General features: G+C 38.5%; 1 protein-coding gene across 3 annotated transcripts in view; it reads right to left on the minus strand.

Moving 5' to 3' along the window:
- Positions 1 to 16,030, minus strand: part of LOC113112540 (zinc finger MIZ domain-containing protein 1-like) — a 122,376-nt gene that overhangs the window by 61,950 nt on the left and 44,396 nt on the right. For 2 of the 3 annotated variants that reach the window (XM_026278206.1, XM_026278203.1), the window contains exon 3: positions 8,701 to 8,775. The exons of the other annotated variant lie outside the window; for it this stretch is intronic. The gene's annotated coding sequence lies outside the window, so the exon portion shown is untranslated. The remainder of the gene's footprint in view (positions 1 to 8,700; positions 8,776 to 16,030) is intronic. 3 annotated transcript variants of the gene reach the window in all.

The raw sequence follows: 16,030 nt of genomic DNA on the forward strand, positions 1-16,030 counted from the left end.
AGCCAGTGGACTAACGGTAATTAAAACAGGAGAATGCAGCATGTATTGGGTTGCCACTCATTACCTCACAGGGAGTACATTTAACTAACAAACATTAGTGCATGGTCTTGGCCCATCTAACAGTGCAAACAATATGGCAAGGAAGGATGCATGTGGACTGCTTTCTGAAGAGCAGTGACAGATTGTGGGTTAAGAATAGAAAAAAAAAATCTGATGAAAATCAAATTTTACCATAGAAATAGGCAGAATGTTTTTTGTTTTAACTTGTAAGAGATAAATCACTAATCAAATCAGCAAATGCATGATATTAGCTGGAATCAGTCCTTGTTGTATTATGCAAATTTCCATATACCACTAAACAAGGGGAAAACACAAAAATGTTTTTGCCCACAAAATAAAATATAAATTATGGCAGAAAATTGAAATAAAAATAATAAAAATAAAAATATTGAAACGATATGTGTGCGTGTACTGTATTGTGTGTGTATGCATTTTTTTTTAAATAAAAACTTAAATAAAATGGAGGATGGAAACACCACAATGGAATATAAAATTCCAAAATGTTCCAATTTCCAAAAAGAAATCTGCTGCTGCATAAGTCATTTACCTCACATGAATCTGCTGCTTTTAGCTAAACAATATCTGCAATTTTCAAACTAAATTAGCAAGTTGGAACATAACTATTGATCAATGAAAGCTGGAAATCTGCATAAGATGCTCTGTAGAACATCTCAAATCATCCTAAATAACATGGATCATCCAGTTTTACTCTGTCTATTCTTTTAGATCTTGGGCTACTCCAAGTGGTTACACTTTAAAGTCTTAAACAAATATGAGGAGACAAATTGTAGCCTAATTCTTCTAAGTAGTGGGGGATGAACTAAACAGAGTCTAAATAAGTTCATTAAAGCAGCAGGGATAGGCCCTAAAGACCAGAAGGAACTGACTGAATAGAGGTTTAGTCCTTTTTGTCGCGTTAGTAATCCAAAGTCCTGTCTCAAAGCCCCCTCTCCTCCCTGTAGGCTACCCTTACTTCGACCCCCTATTCACACACACACAACCAACCCAACCCCCTCACAAGAGCAATCACTTGCTTTCTGCTCTCATTCTATTTCTTACTTTGGCACAGGCAACTCCAGTGTGATATTTTTGCCTAAAAATGATTAAAAACAGCAGAGAATGAAGGCATTTGTAGTAATGAGAGTGCGTAAGCTGTGGTTTGTGGCCGCAGGAGTAATTAAACTCCCACACGGCATCTTGAGGGGTTGAGGAGGTGCGCTCTCCTGAGAATGCCGCCCATTTTCTGTGGGCTGCTGGGAGCCGCACAGTGCTGCATGGGGCCTGAGGGACGCTAACAGATGAATCCCTGTCATTAAAAAGGATCACCCACCTCATGGGAATCAGCTCTTTGCACTGAAAACATATCTCTTAAGAAGGAAAGGGCTATCGCAATCTCTAACCCAAACACAAACATACACAAACAATGCCCCCATTGCCCCTCGCCATATTTATACATTCCTATTTGTCATCTATTTTCAGGCTTTTGCTCCATTTCCTTGAGTAAAAAGTAGGTTTACATTGGTTGGGACACAACGACTTCCTTAGTTTAGCAATCCTCAACCATGGGTAAAGCATATCCCTGGGGGACTTTAAAAGAACAGTTTACTCAAAACTGAAACTTGTCATCATTTGATTCGTTCTAAACCTCTATACATTTTTTCTTCTTCTATGTGATGCAAAAGAAAACTCTGAAACAAATAAATAAATAATAATAATAAAAAATTACTATTCAATCAATCTCAAGTGTTGTGGACACCATTGACTTTCATTGTTTGGAAACTTTACAGCTTAAACGTACTTCAAAAATAAATAAATAAATAAATAAATATTTTAAATGCATACAGGTTTAGAATTATATGAGGGACTGAAATACAGTTTGCATTTTTGGAAAGATTAAACCTTAAAACAAAGTATGACAGAAAAAGTACAGAGTACAGACATACAGAGTACATTGTTATTACTACTACTTGATGTTTAGTTTTATTTTAAATATATAAGAAAACTAAGCTTAATATGAAATATTAATATATAACATTACAATATAATATTAATATTCTCATTTCAAAATTTTAGTACACTGGTGTCTTCTTTCTCTGTATGGAAATGAACATGTGGTAGGTCATATGCATCATGCCCTTTCCAGCTGTCTATCTATACATAGATGAAACATCCATCTGATTCGTATTCAGGCAGCAGCTGTGGCTCTAATAATTAAGACCGATCAATGTAATGTAGATTGTTCTAACATTTAAAAAATAAGCGCTACCATGTTTACCGAACACAAGCTGATCGGGACAGATTGGTGATGTAGATAAAAAAATGGCTCATATTTAGAACATAGTGAGGTGCAGAGAGAAAAAGAATGCGCTGTTCTCTGTGGCTCTTCAGTGAGCAGGATAAAGCCCTCTTTAAAGGGGATTTGGCCTATCAGGAATGTCTATATCTGGAAGCTGATACAGCCACAGAGATTGTAGATCATTTTTCATGTACAAATCTGCTTTGGCTCAGACAAGCAGACAGGCAGGAGAACAGCAGAGGGCAGGGCGATCGCGAACACTGCATCCAGGAGGAGGGGAGGGTGACGGGGGCACTGTCCACCACCATCACCCCTCCCCACATCCACGGCTCCGCCTTGGGCCTTCCTTCCCAGTTGCTCGGCCAGCTGAGCAATCAGGTCAGTCGGCTCTTCCTGCGTCCCCCCTGGTCAATTGTTCCCTCTCCACGCCTCGTGTGCGGCCCGCAGCTGTGGCAAAATGATGTCATATCTGATCCTGAGGCAGGCAGAGTGTCTCGGCGTAAACATGCAGCAGGGGTGGAAGGGCTACGACTGGGGACAATGAGCCGGGGTGAAGTTATGCCAGTATTTCTGATGATCTCTGCATTTCTGGCAGGAAGTGAATAAAGTTTCCAAACCCACGCTTCCATGTTTGCCAATCTTTTCCGGATTCAGCATTAGGTGGGCTCAGCACAAGTCAGCTTTGGAAAAAAAAATCAATCAATAAATAACAGCTTTTTATCCTAGTACTGATTATTTTTTTTATTTTTTTTTGAGGGAATAGGGCAATAGTATTCCCACAATCAATACACTCTCTCAGAGGACTGGTTATTGGGTTGGTGCGTATATCTGCTGCAGCGGGGCCATTGTGAAGCCATTATTTGCACTAAATAATTTCTCTAGGAGATAATCCAGGCATTAGAAATGCTTGGGAGAATTTAAACAAGCAGCTACCCGGCCATATGTAGTCTGTCTCTCGGCGAACAACTAAGCGAATACAGAGACAATATTGTTGTAATGCAATATCCACAAACTCTCAGTCAGCGCATTCAGGAAAGCCACACTCCAAAAACGCAAGTATAACAGAGCGGAAAATGTAAGTCAGCTCCCTCCACTTGTGGGGTCATTATGATGCCACCGGCTCTAAACAAATCAATCAAGCACAGACCGCTGTTTGGAGGTCCTCAAAGGAAAACGGGCGGTATGAATGAAGCGGAGCTGCTTTTCTGACACAGGAGTATGGAGCGTATAAACAAGCAGGTGATTTGATTAGGTGCGTAATCGAGTGAGTACAAGGGGCCACACTGGTCCTACTCACACCAACACTTAACTGGCACACTGACAAGCTTCCTGTGCTCCTAATGAGAGGCTTCCGAACGAAGCGTGAACTACAAATGCACACATATACACACCGTTGGGATTCTGTGGGGTTTTCTTTTGTCTGACTCTTATTGTCAGGTTTTCAAGTTTTAGAAGCGCACAATATATAAATATATAATAACATTATTATTATTGCCAGTAGTGGAATTACAGCCAATAATCTTGAGCAGAATATTCGCTTTCAACGTTTCCAAAATTTTATTGATTCAACTGATCGATTTGTGATGTTTGATGTATGAAGTTTGAACTGATTCCAGTAAGGATCCAATCATGAATATATAACCAATTTGTCAGCAAAAATAAAAATCTGAATTTGCTCAAACTGCCTATATGCATTGTAAAAACTTGTATTAATTGTAAGCTTTGTAACATTTTGGGAAATTATTACAAATAATGAAAAATAATTATTATAAATAAATTATATAAATAAAGTTATATAAATAAATCAAACGTATATAAAAAAATAAAATAAAATAAAATAAATTAAAACAAAAAATGATTATTGGTTATCATTATTGGCAGCAACAGAGCAACTCACAGAAACGGATTCCTGTAGCATCTCACCCCAAGATAACTCCTTATTTTCCTACAAAATGTCAGGATTACCATAGTAGATTCCATGGTACGTATGATGTTAAATAACACACACAATGCTGTTACATGATCGTGTCTTGGATCCTCAAATTAATTGAAAGTTTGTTTTAGATAAAAAATTTGACTATTCAATATTTATCTGATTCCTAAAACAAACATCAAATGTATCAGACCTTGTCAGAGCAAACACGTTAGTAGGAAGGAGTCCACATTAAAGACATTGTACTACAAGCATGATCTCCTTCTGCACCTGCTTTAATTTTACACACCCCTTTCATAAACAAGAGCTTCTCTTTTAGCTCTTTACCTTAGAGCGCTATTGTGCAGAGCGGTCAGTGATATCTGCCATTCCATCCGTGTTGAAATCCAATCACCCGGAAATCACTGAAGAGGCAAATAATGGTGCAATGATATGATAAATGCAAGAAGAGGCCTTCTAATAGGCAAATGTTCTATAATTTGGATGTGCACACAAGTTCAATTTGTCCAAGAAAATTCAAAAGGATCTCCAAACAATCTCCTCTGCAAATAGAGGGAGGAAATAAGCTTCACTTGGCGGGTTTCTCCAGCTCGATAGGGCACAGAAGGCACACAGTAACCAGTGTTTCACCTCGTTTCTCCAGGGCCCAAGGAAACACAGCTAATGATGTAATGAAGTAAACAGTGATTTACATCTGCAGAGTCTGTGCCTACACAAGATGCCCAGGCAGATCCGAATGAGATCATGTCTCGGCCTGTTCCAAGGACATGAATATTTACAATTCAGACTGAAACAGGCCTGTATATCATGTAACGATCCTGAGGTAAAATACAGACCCATTACATGTCTTACTGTCCAAGGTCAATTAACAAAGTCTTTTTTTTGTGACATCTATAGGTCACCATGAGGATCATTAATGGGAAGAAACTAATTAAAGGTAGAGACACTACTAAATACATTTTTCAGCAGCTTGGTTGTGCTGAAAACAATATTTTTTTTCAGCATCACGCTATGTCTTCCATGACAAAACTAGCATTTTCATTCCAAAACACTTTTGAGAATCATTCATTCGTATGGTTCATATGTAAATGAACTGGTTCCTAAAAACCAATTCGGTGTATCAAGTCTAAAGTTGTCAAATTGAGACCTCATAATATTTAAAAATAATCTACTCCCTTAAATAGCTTAAAATGCAACCATTTACTTCAAAAAGCGTGACTTAGACGTAGTTAAGTTATGAAACTAAGTAATAGTTTCAAAGCAGCTTCCTCAACACAGGTTTTTTACATATGATTCAAATCAAATCATTCTCCTCCCCTGATCTGCTTTTGCCCTCTAATGTTATTTGTTTCAGTTCTCTTCAATTCCCTTTGGAGGGTAGATTCCAATGCTCATCTGTCTGCTCAAGCAAGATTAAAAGTACACATGAGGTGTCATAGCAGGAGTTCACTACAGCCAAGCACTGAGCCTGAGAAATCAAGTATGTTATTTATGAACCATTCAGCTATTGATTATACTCACCTGGGCACAGGGTGAAGCATGTAAGGTGCCCGTAACACCAGTGTCCCAAACCGGGAATTCATTTGTTGTTCAAACTGCTACAGTAAATTTTATTATACCGTTAGGCCATACCACTGTCACAACGTTAACTTTGGCAGAAGGTTAAGGACAAAACAGAAACTGCACACACTGATAGTATTGTTTGCTCTGTTTTTTTTGCATGCCCGGATTTCCCCATCTTATATGTGGTTCTAGGTTAGATGACAAAATACCACATTCTGACATACTTTACTGGGACTATCATGTCACCACTACAGACACCTAAATCAGTTCTTTAAAATGACAAAAGTAAGATTGTCTACACGCATGGATATGTAGAAAGTTCCAGTGCCCTTCTCCATCATCTGATCTTCATATGAAGACTTATACTGTCACGATCAATCAGAATTGTAAACAAAACCGATTACTGCCTACTTTGTTTGAGTAGTAATGGCGCAATGGTGCAACATTAACTCGTTTAAGTGAACAATGTACAATCTAAATCCAATTCTTAATGGGTCTTATTTAAAAGGGATAGTTCACTCAAAATCATTTACCCTCATGTTATTCCAAATCTGTATGGCATATTGTCTATCTAGATATCTTGAAGAATGTTTAGGGTCCAAACAAAACTGCACCCAACTGAATACATTCATTCAATGTATGGACAAAATATATATTTTGTGTTTCACAGAGAAATAAAAAAAAATAAAGTCTGGTTAAACTAGATTGCTGGTTGTTCGTGAATAAGACAACTAATTAATAATACTGGACATTGCCTAAACAAATTTATTCAACCATTTTTGAGAATCGAGCAGCATAGTGGTTTACTAATAATAAATATCTGAGAAACAGCATTTACTGTTCTGACTGTTTGTTTGTTTTTAGAGATGTGTGGTATCTCAGTTTATGTGGAATGTTAGGTTGGATTACTAATGCTACATTGGCATATCGAAATGATCCCTGCTTCTATTCTCTCTGAGCTTTCTGCTTCTGTACGTAGTGCAAGAAGCAGTTAAATTAATCACTGAATCATGAACCCATGTCAAACATGTGACTTAGTATGAAATCATTCTGATTATAGCAAAAATAATCCTAACCGCATAGTCAACAAACATCCTGATGGGCAATCTGTTAGCTCTCCGGATCTGCCTGCCATGCATGCAACCAGATTTGTGGGTTTGTGGTATGATACGGAAATTTATTCCTGCACAAATGTCAAAAGACCGCCACGTTTCAAGATTAGATCAAAATCAAAACATGATTAACTTATAATGACTGGATGTTTTCCTGGCTGTAGCAAAAATCTCAAGGACTTCACAATGATTTATTTGATGCTCTCTTTCAAATGGCCAGTGTTCAGTGCGCGGTCTCAGCTTCTGACATTCGAGGGATGGAGCTATTTTAAGGAGACCCTAATGCCTCTGGCAGGTCCACCACACACCACTGTACAGCGGCTTCCATAGAGCTGAAGAATAGCTCCATTATTCCCCCACAAACATACATAATTTCACAAAGATCCACCAACTTCTGACCTGATCTTACTGAAACACAAATATCTGAAATTACCTCGTTTTATGAAGGTGGGAACAAAACAGAACAGAATGAATCACTGAAATAGATTGAAGGTTGAAAACAGACCTTAAGAACATTTTAATGGGTTTAATTATTAATCTTAAAGATTTTACCTTGTGAAAGGCTTTTATTATGCATACAGCAGTTAATTAGCCTTGGAATTATTCAATAATTTTATATAGACTGATTTTTCTCCCTTTGTTGATGACTGGAGCCAATTACCAAACTAAATGATACATAATCTTTCAGTTCAACAAAATAATTGCCTGTCACATGCCAGAGCAGATGGTAAGTTTTCATACAATCTTTTTGTAAACAAGACTTGCCTTTATCAGAGAGGATGCTAATTATCTACATATACAAAAAATCTATATATAAAAAAAATTGCAATGATTTTATAAGGATCATGTGACACTAAAACATCATCTGTGTTTCAACATTCTGCATCTTTCTCTGCCACCAAGTCAAACATGAACCCCGTCTACAAATATATAGCCTGCCCTGTGTGTTTATGCAAGTGTGTGTTTGTGTACATGTGTGTGTGAGCATCAGGAAATACCAGGCCAAGCATTCCAGCTCGTCAGCACCTCTGGCCCTCATGTGACTGGAGATACACAGCCCAGATTGTGTGTGCAAGTTTGCTCAAGATGCATGATAAGAAAATTCTGTAAAAGCGAGGGAGCGGAAGGGGTAAAGGTAGGATAATCTGATATGCATGACTTGTGGTTTCTCCTAGCACCTCTCTTTTCTTTGCTCTGGCAGAAATGGCAGTTTGCATCCATAATTTACAGGCTTCTCTTCTCCTGGCAATCTGGCTCCACCCACTTGCAAAAACATTAGCATAATGTAGATGCTACAAAAAAAAAAAGCAGTTCCATGTCTCATCAGCACTCATTTTTCCCCCTAAAGAAACTCATCTCAGTAACTGTGCCTGCCTTTAATAATCATGTAAAAAAAAAAAAAAACTGACACTGACGTTGTAAGGGGAATAACAAAGAAGCGAGTGATTTGAGAGGCCCCGTTGCTAATTATGACTCATGTTATACAGAGCGTTCTGTTGCTGCTCAAAAACACTAAATAAATTCGTTGTTTGACTGTGCTCAAGAAATATGAGCGTCTGACACGACAGTGTGCGTGCTTTCCCGTTTTTAGCACCAATTACGCCACTCGGGTTAATTCGGGAAAGTTGTTTTGAAGACAACACCATGAGAGCGCCACATGTATGTGCAAATCCGTGATTAGGTGAACAATCATTTGCAGAAATGAGCAGTGAAGGATCATCAGTCAAAGCGCTTACCGGAGGATGCAGCAGATTTCTTTGTTCAGTGTTTGGCAAATTCACTCACATATCCTCATCAATCATAGAACTGATCTAGAATTTAAAAAAAGAACACATTATATTAATCCTTTGCCAAAGTAAATAGTGTGCACGGTTACAAATGTTCTTCTCAGAATTCATAATCCCCCGTTCTGTACCTCCCCTGCTTGATAATGTCACACTGCTAAATAAAGGAAGCACACGGTTGGACTCATTCTGCACATGGGATCATGTACCATTATAATCAGTGGCATTTATCAGCAAGTAGAGAAAACAATCTGACCATTATAGCGATGACATAGAACAGCAACTGTAATATTTTTCAGAAACAACAATTAAATTTAATTACAAGAAAAAATAGGTCTTTAATAACAAGGAAAAATCACTAATCCGACAACTGGCTTGGTCCAACCTATCCACCAACTCTAACAAACTGACCATCACAAGACATTTAGTATAAGATACTAAATGATTGTGGATTTTAGAATTTAGTTTTGTAATGTGAGATATATTAGATTAGTAATTAGCAATTTCTGTTTTAAATTGTTAGTCCATTTAATGCTGATGAAATGCTAATGTATGCACGTGGGGGGGTGGTTTGAGTACCAACAACAAACATTTCTATCCTATCTAGACCACAACACAGGTTATAAATCACACAATGAGATTTTACAATATACAACATCTTGTGAGTTTAAAAGTCATTTTACAGCTTTTAGTTACACCATTAAATATTCTGGGGGGAAAAAAACAGACACCCTGGAAGCTTTTTTAGGGCTAATGTAACACTAAGAAATACCAAAGTTAAATTGTAGAGTCAACATTGTCATCTCAAGAGAGTGAGAGAGTGAGAGTGACGTGACATTCAGCCAAGTATGGTGACCCATACTCAGAATCTGTGCTCTGCATTTAACCCATCCGAAATGTACACACACAGAGCAGTTAACACACACACACACACTGTGAGCACACACCCGGAGCAGTGGGCAGCCATTTATGCTGCGACGCCCGGGGAGCAGTTGGGGGTTCGATGCCTTGCTCAAGGGCACCTAAGTCGTGGTATTGAAGGTGGAGAGAGAGCTGTTCATGCACTCCCCCCACCCACAATTCCTGCCGGCCTGGGTCTCCAACTCACAACCTTTCGATTGGGAGTCCGACTCTCTAACCATTAGGCCACGACTTGCCCCAGCTCAATTATAACCAATAAGCAAAATCATCCAACATGATTATATAATGGACACATCCGCGACTCAAAAAGTCAGTGTTCAAAGAAAATCCAGGATTTCCAAATGGCACTTATTACACACATGCACTCTTTTCGTAAAATACGATAATTCTGACATGACATGAAGGCAGCAATAATCTGTTCATATAAAACGGTCTTTGTTTATCTTTATCTTCAGCTTCTACAGTACCACCATCCGTATCCTGTCATGCAAGTGTCCTCTCACCTGAATAAATGGATGTATAATCTAAAGAGATCTGTCCAATTTTCGGCCCTCTGCATGCGACTGGAGTGCAGGGTCTATTAGCTGTGTTTATTGCTTGAATTCCTGCTATTAACCCCTATGGACCCATAAAGCTGTAATTTGATATGAATATTTCAAGTCAGCTTTTAGTAAAGCAAAACTACTGATATCCTAATGGGATCATGCTTTGACTATTAACGGACTAATTTATCCTGACTTCATTTCTAATACCCACATACCACTTTTGATATAGCAGAATATTGTAATTGTGTCGGGTCATAGTGACTACAGATACCAGAATGATGATGATGATAAATAATAACAAGTCCCACACATGCTATTAAATTACACTCAAATCTGGTTGGGTGCTGTGATCCTCTCATTTATTTTCTTATTTTTGAGTCAAATTAAATTGGACATATCCTTTTAATTAACAAAATGCTCCAAAAATGTGGAAGTGCAAATTAACGTCCTGCACAAAGAACATCCACCAGTGTTATTCCGGACACGATGCCCAAGGACTTACTTAAATAAGGTTTAGACACGATGATGTTATAGGTTATTCCTTAAGGACTGCCACTGCTCCAGATTTCAACGGGCTACTACCGTTTTAATTGGTACAATTAGGTTATCGAAACCCACATCTGATGTAACATCCAGCATCATAATAAAATGAACAAAAATAATACAAATTAAATGCGGAATAATAAATCAATTAAACATTTAAAACATTTATTATTGATTTAATAATAATAAAATATTTTTTATAAGGAAAAAACTAATGCATGTCTTTCTGAAACATTTAAAAAGCAATAAGACACATTATATAATAATAAATAATATAAAAACCCTGCATGAACATGAAACCTTCGTGACAGAGCAAGTATTATTTACTTATGAAGAAAATATGACCTTCAGGCTGGATGACTGATCTGGAGTCACTCAGCGCGATCGAAACCCATGAGATGGACTGATATGAACAATAAAGGAAAGACACAGTCGGGATACAGGAGGCCGAGACAGCAAAGGCTTGATTATCCACACTTTCACGGTCACGGAGCACAAACTGAGAGCTGTCTATAGCCGGCCTCCTCCGGTTCTTGGACTGCAGTGGCGCTCAGATGGGCTGTTGGATTGGGGTGCATTGTCTGTGCTCCGCACTCATTAGCCGAGTCAAGGAGAGACTTACTGGGGTGTTTAGCTCGCCGGGTTTGTGTGGCAGCTCAACAAGCTCTCCCAGCTGGAGAACGGCTCTCACATCACAGCTGCACACTTACAATTAGTGCAGGTGCAGCTGAGGAAAGACCAAGCACAACACAGACAAACACACAAAGATAGAAAACACACACTTGCTGAGGTGTTGCACATCTTTGATGGGGGCTGTATGTAAAACAAAAGCACTGATGAGTTGAAAATCAGCTCATTATAAAAACCGATAATGCAAAAAAAGGGCAAAAAGATTTTGAATTTAGTGGGTTTTCTCTGGTTTGGACATTGAAGATGTGCATCTTTTGCTGTTTTGCATAAATGGCAATAATCTTTACATGATAAAAGCTTATTTTCTGGCATTTACATTAACTTACACATCAAGACTAATCAGTGTTTGATCAAGCATATAATCAGAATGATAAAGCTCTTTCTGATTATAGTAGATTTTAATACGAATCTTCTTACACTAGCATGTTCAAATACACTTCTGTTGTTCCTCTCTGAACAAAAACTAGCATTCCATTAAGAAGAGAAATTGTTCTGGATGAGGTAATGCACCAACTGTATCATTTTCCAAATATTTGAAGAGAAAAATAGAAGCCAGGCTTGTGTTTTTCCCCTCAATCTCATATTGATCCAAAGAGCCTTGCTTGCAAAACATTATCACAAAACCGAGCACGGAAACAAATTACATGACAAAAGCAGCCATTGATTTGCGAATCGTTTATTAATGGGACACTAAAAGTGAAATGAATTCCAGCTTTTTAAGCTTTGTTTCTCAGGCACACAGTGAGGCAATGCAGAAAGCTGGAATGCCGAGGCTGTCTTGCATGTGGAGTCGTCTCTGATACATGTCATAAAAGATGCCATGAAGCAGAATGGGCCGGCAAAACACACAACATGCAGATCTGAATAATTCATTTAGGGCTTAACCCGCTGAAGGGACATATTTTCCCCCAATTGGTTTTCTGCATCAAAATCAGAGCATATATTTGTTCCGACTGGAAAAAAAAGGCACAACATGAGCATTCTGTGGACATACAAATTAGCAAGCATGTGTCCTTACATGTGGTGCAGACCTTTATTTTTCTCTGTACAGTTCAATAGAGACCGCAGACAGTTGCCTGCCTTATTAGGCTCTTTTCCAGGGGCAGTGGGTAATGAGACTTCACACAGACAATAAAAAACTCACAGCCAATCACATGAGAGTGATGTAAGACATCTGTCCCCATGTTTTCTGCAGCTCTAATTTACTCAGTAACTGTAGTACGCAAGACACACTCTAAGAGGGTCATCAGTGAAGAAGAAAAAGCTCATGTCAGACTGCAAAGTAACAGTTTCAGACTTTTCCATGTTACAGGGCACTAATATAATATAATATAATATAATATAATATAATATAATATAATATAATATAATATAATATAATATAATATAATATAATATAATATAATAAACCATTCAGTAATAATTTGAACTTATAATAGTATGTTCATATACTACAAAATCTATCTAGCTAATCTAGTTATGTATTTACATAAAAGTTCATTATTTTAATAAGAATGTATCATTTAAAAAAGAAAATCCATAATATTTCCAGATTTCTCATGTCCATATAAATCCTGGATACTGTAGATGAGTTTTAATATAACCAAAAACTTGTTTCTTCTCAAACAAAAAGGCTCTTTGTCAGAGACCGTGAGTGGCAATCAAGTGCAAAGAAAAAAAAAAAAGAGAGAGGTGCAAACCACATTCAAAAAGCGAGTCCAAGATCCAATGATGCAAAGTGCAAATGTGTGCATATGAAACCAGAGAGCCATGAACAAAATCAAGAGAAAGGAACAAGAATCAAGATTGAAACTAGCCTCACAATGTGTTTCCAGCAAATAGAGCACTGTAACTCAACACGTTATATACAGCAATATCGCTAAAGATTTTTAATTACTTCGCTCGGCAGCTGGAAATTGCCACAGTAGCCCGAAAGTTCACAAGGCCCCTTTCATTCAAACTCCAGTTATACAGGCAAGTGTCCAAGCCTGCCAACCACTAAGCATTCAGCTGGGCCTCCACCAGCGGGCCAAGTCGAGCAGACAGCCACAGCCATGCGCACAAGAGCGAGGGGCTTGCTGACACATCTACAACCCTGACACAGGGCAGAAAAATGCACAGGCCCACTCTAGCCTTTTCTTTGCGGCCGAGCTTGAACGTACCCAGCAATTACAGAGCTATTTTCTCTGGAAGGGCAATTCCCTGTTTATTGGTATCCGCCTGTCAGAGGCTCTCCCCGTCAATCCTCAGCAGGAGCCTTCCCAGTGGTCAATGGAAGAAGATTGAGCGTAACTCGACAGAAATGAGTGGGATTCCGGTTTAAGCAGGCAGTGTTACTCTGGGCTCATCCACCAGCATTAGACAGGAGGGAAGCGGTTTCCAAAAGGATTAAAAACAAGATGGTGACTAGAGCGCTAGCTTGTAATTTTCCAATACCGCCAGTTAAAAAAAATATATAGTAAAGCAATTAAATGGAGGGAAATATGTGCTGATGTGGCATTCAGACTAGTGTTGTCACACTTTTTACTTCACTTTTTCACACAATTGAAACTTTCCTGTGTGAAAAGAAGTCCCAGTCTACTCTACTTAATAAATTTGATTCAGGAAAATACAATTAAAAAACATACATTTAAGAAAAAGACTTGTCTTGATGAGAAAACATCTACTGAAACAATATTTATAATGAAGAAACGGCATGAAATATTTCTGAACGAACCTTAATAGAGCATCTGAAGAAACAGGCATCTACTGCTCACACAGAAAAATGTATCTGGTGCTTTTGCAAAACAACTTCCATGCACCCTGGTTTCATCACCTCACTCTCCCTTTGTTAGCGCTCGGAAATGCCTGAAGTTAGGAATGAAAATACTGGCATGTCCCTGCAGCTCAGTGAGAGAGAATATTTCTGCAGCTGCGGAGTGAAGTCAGCTCATCAGAACAGAGCCAGTAGGCCAGGTTTCCTCCACAGATAACCATACAAATCTTAACTTAAAGAACATAAACACCCCCCTCACGTTTCACCGCAAAAGCATGTGTGCCAAGAGGTTACAAAGCAATCTTACGGAAGCACCGAATGCAATGCTTCAGTTTCTGACCATTCAACAAATGTGCCATGCATGTGCCCTCCAAATGACAATTCAGTTCTGGTTTGCGTGTTCACACTCACATTTACATGAAAACAAGAAATCTCTAGAACCAAATGTCAATGAAAGACTTTGAGAAATGCAAGCTGGTAGCTTCATCAGATATAAGTCAACAGCAGGTTCAGACTATCAATCTAACCTTCGCTATATGAGAGGCGTTGGCAGCCTGACACAAGAAATCTCTCAGCATTGCTTTGATTTGAATTGGGCTCCCACAGCTCAGATGTCACTGATACTTTGGCACACATATATATGCACACACATTTTAAAAAACTAAAGTAGAATAGTTATCATCATCATAATAATAATACAAATATATACTAATATTAATATTATTTACAATATGCCTCCACACACAATACATTTAATAACCACTAATAATAACAACATTCATAACGATAACAAATACTAGTAAATAAATTAATATACAATTATTTAAATATATAAAACAACAACAATATATTGAACATTTATTTTTATTGATTTTCATACTTCTCATTTTGGTGCCTTAATGTTATTTGTGGTTAGCATGTAAATCGAAAAGTTAACATTTTCCACTGACTGAAGCTCAAGTTCCCAGTCAGAACAGATGTTTTCTTTAGTTGATGGCTGATTTAATTTGCTCATGTCACTTATATCAGCGAGGTCAGACTCTTCTTTCAATTCAATTTAAACCACATATTATGTTGCAGCTCCAAAGAAAGTGACGTTTTGTACTCACCAAAGCCAATTTTTACTTGCATTTGGCACAAGTGTTATTTTTGGACCCTGACTGTATCAACATTACAGGTTTCATTCTCAACGCCATGTGACCATCTATCGTTGCATACACTGTCAACATGAGGTGCTCATAAGATATAACTACCACAGCCTTGGAATGTGATCGTTGCCATTGGATTTGGTGGTTTCATGACCTTATTGTCATTCTTATCTGCTTTCCTATTAAGAGCACTGCTCCCAGTAATTTTCGATGAGTCAAGCTGCCTGACTGAAGCACTCCAATTAGACCTGGGCTAGTAGAGCCCTTAACTCCAGCACACACTGTTCTTCAGGCATGCACGCAGCCGGGCCTTTTTAGCCAATGACAGCAGGGTGACGGTGATGACATTGAGATGGCCTGCTTGGAAGCCTGTGTGCCGCACTAAGGAGACAGAAATATCTTCCTTTGACAGACATGGATACATGGTGCTACGCGTGCAGCTGTCTAAATGTTGCCTCTTTTTGTCTCTCGCTCGCTCTGACACTATCTTTCTCTCTTGATCCCTCACTCACTCTCTTGCTCACTCTCATTCAATCAACTTAAACACACTGACTTTTTGTTTGCAGCTGAGGCGAGGGGTCAGCGTTCGGTGGCCAACCTTTAGACACAAGCATTTGAGATGGATGAGGCTGGGGCAGCGACTGGAGCCTGAACACAACCCACAGACAACCTCAGCCGTT

This window comes from Carassius auratus, chromosome 13 (assembly GCF_003368295.1).
Source record: "Carassius auratus strain Wakin chromosome 13, ASM336829v1, whole genome shotgun sequence".
NCBI classification, from domain to species: Eukaryota; Metazoa; Chordata; class Actinopteri; order Cypriniformes; family Cyprinidae; genus Carassius; species Carassius auratus.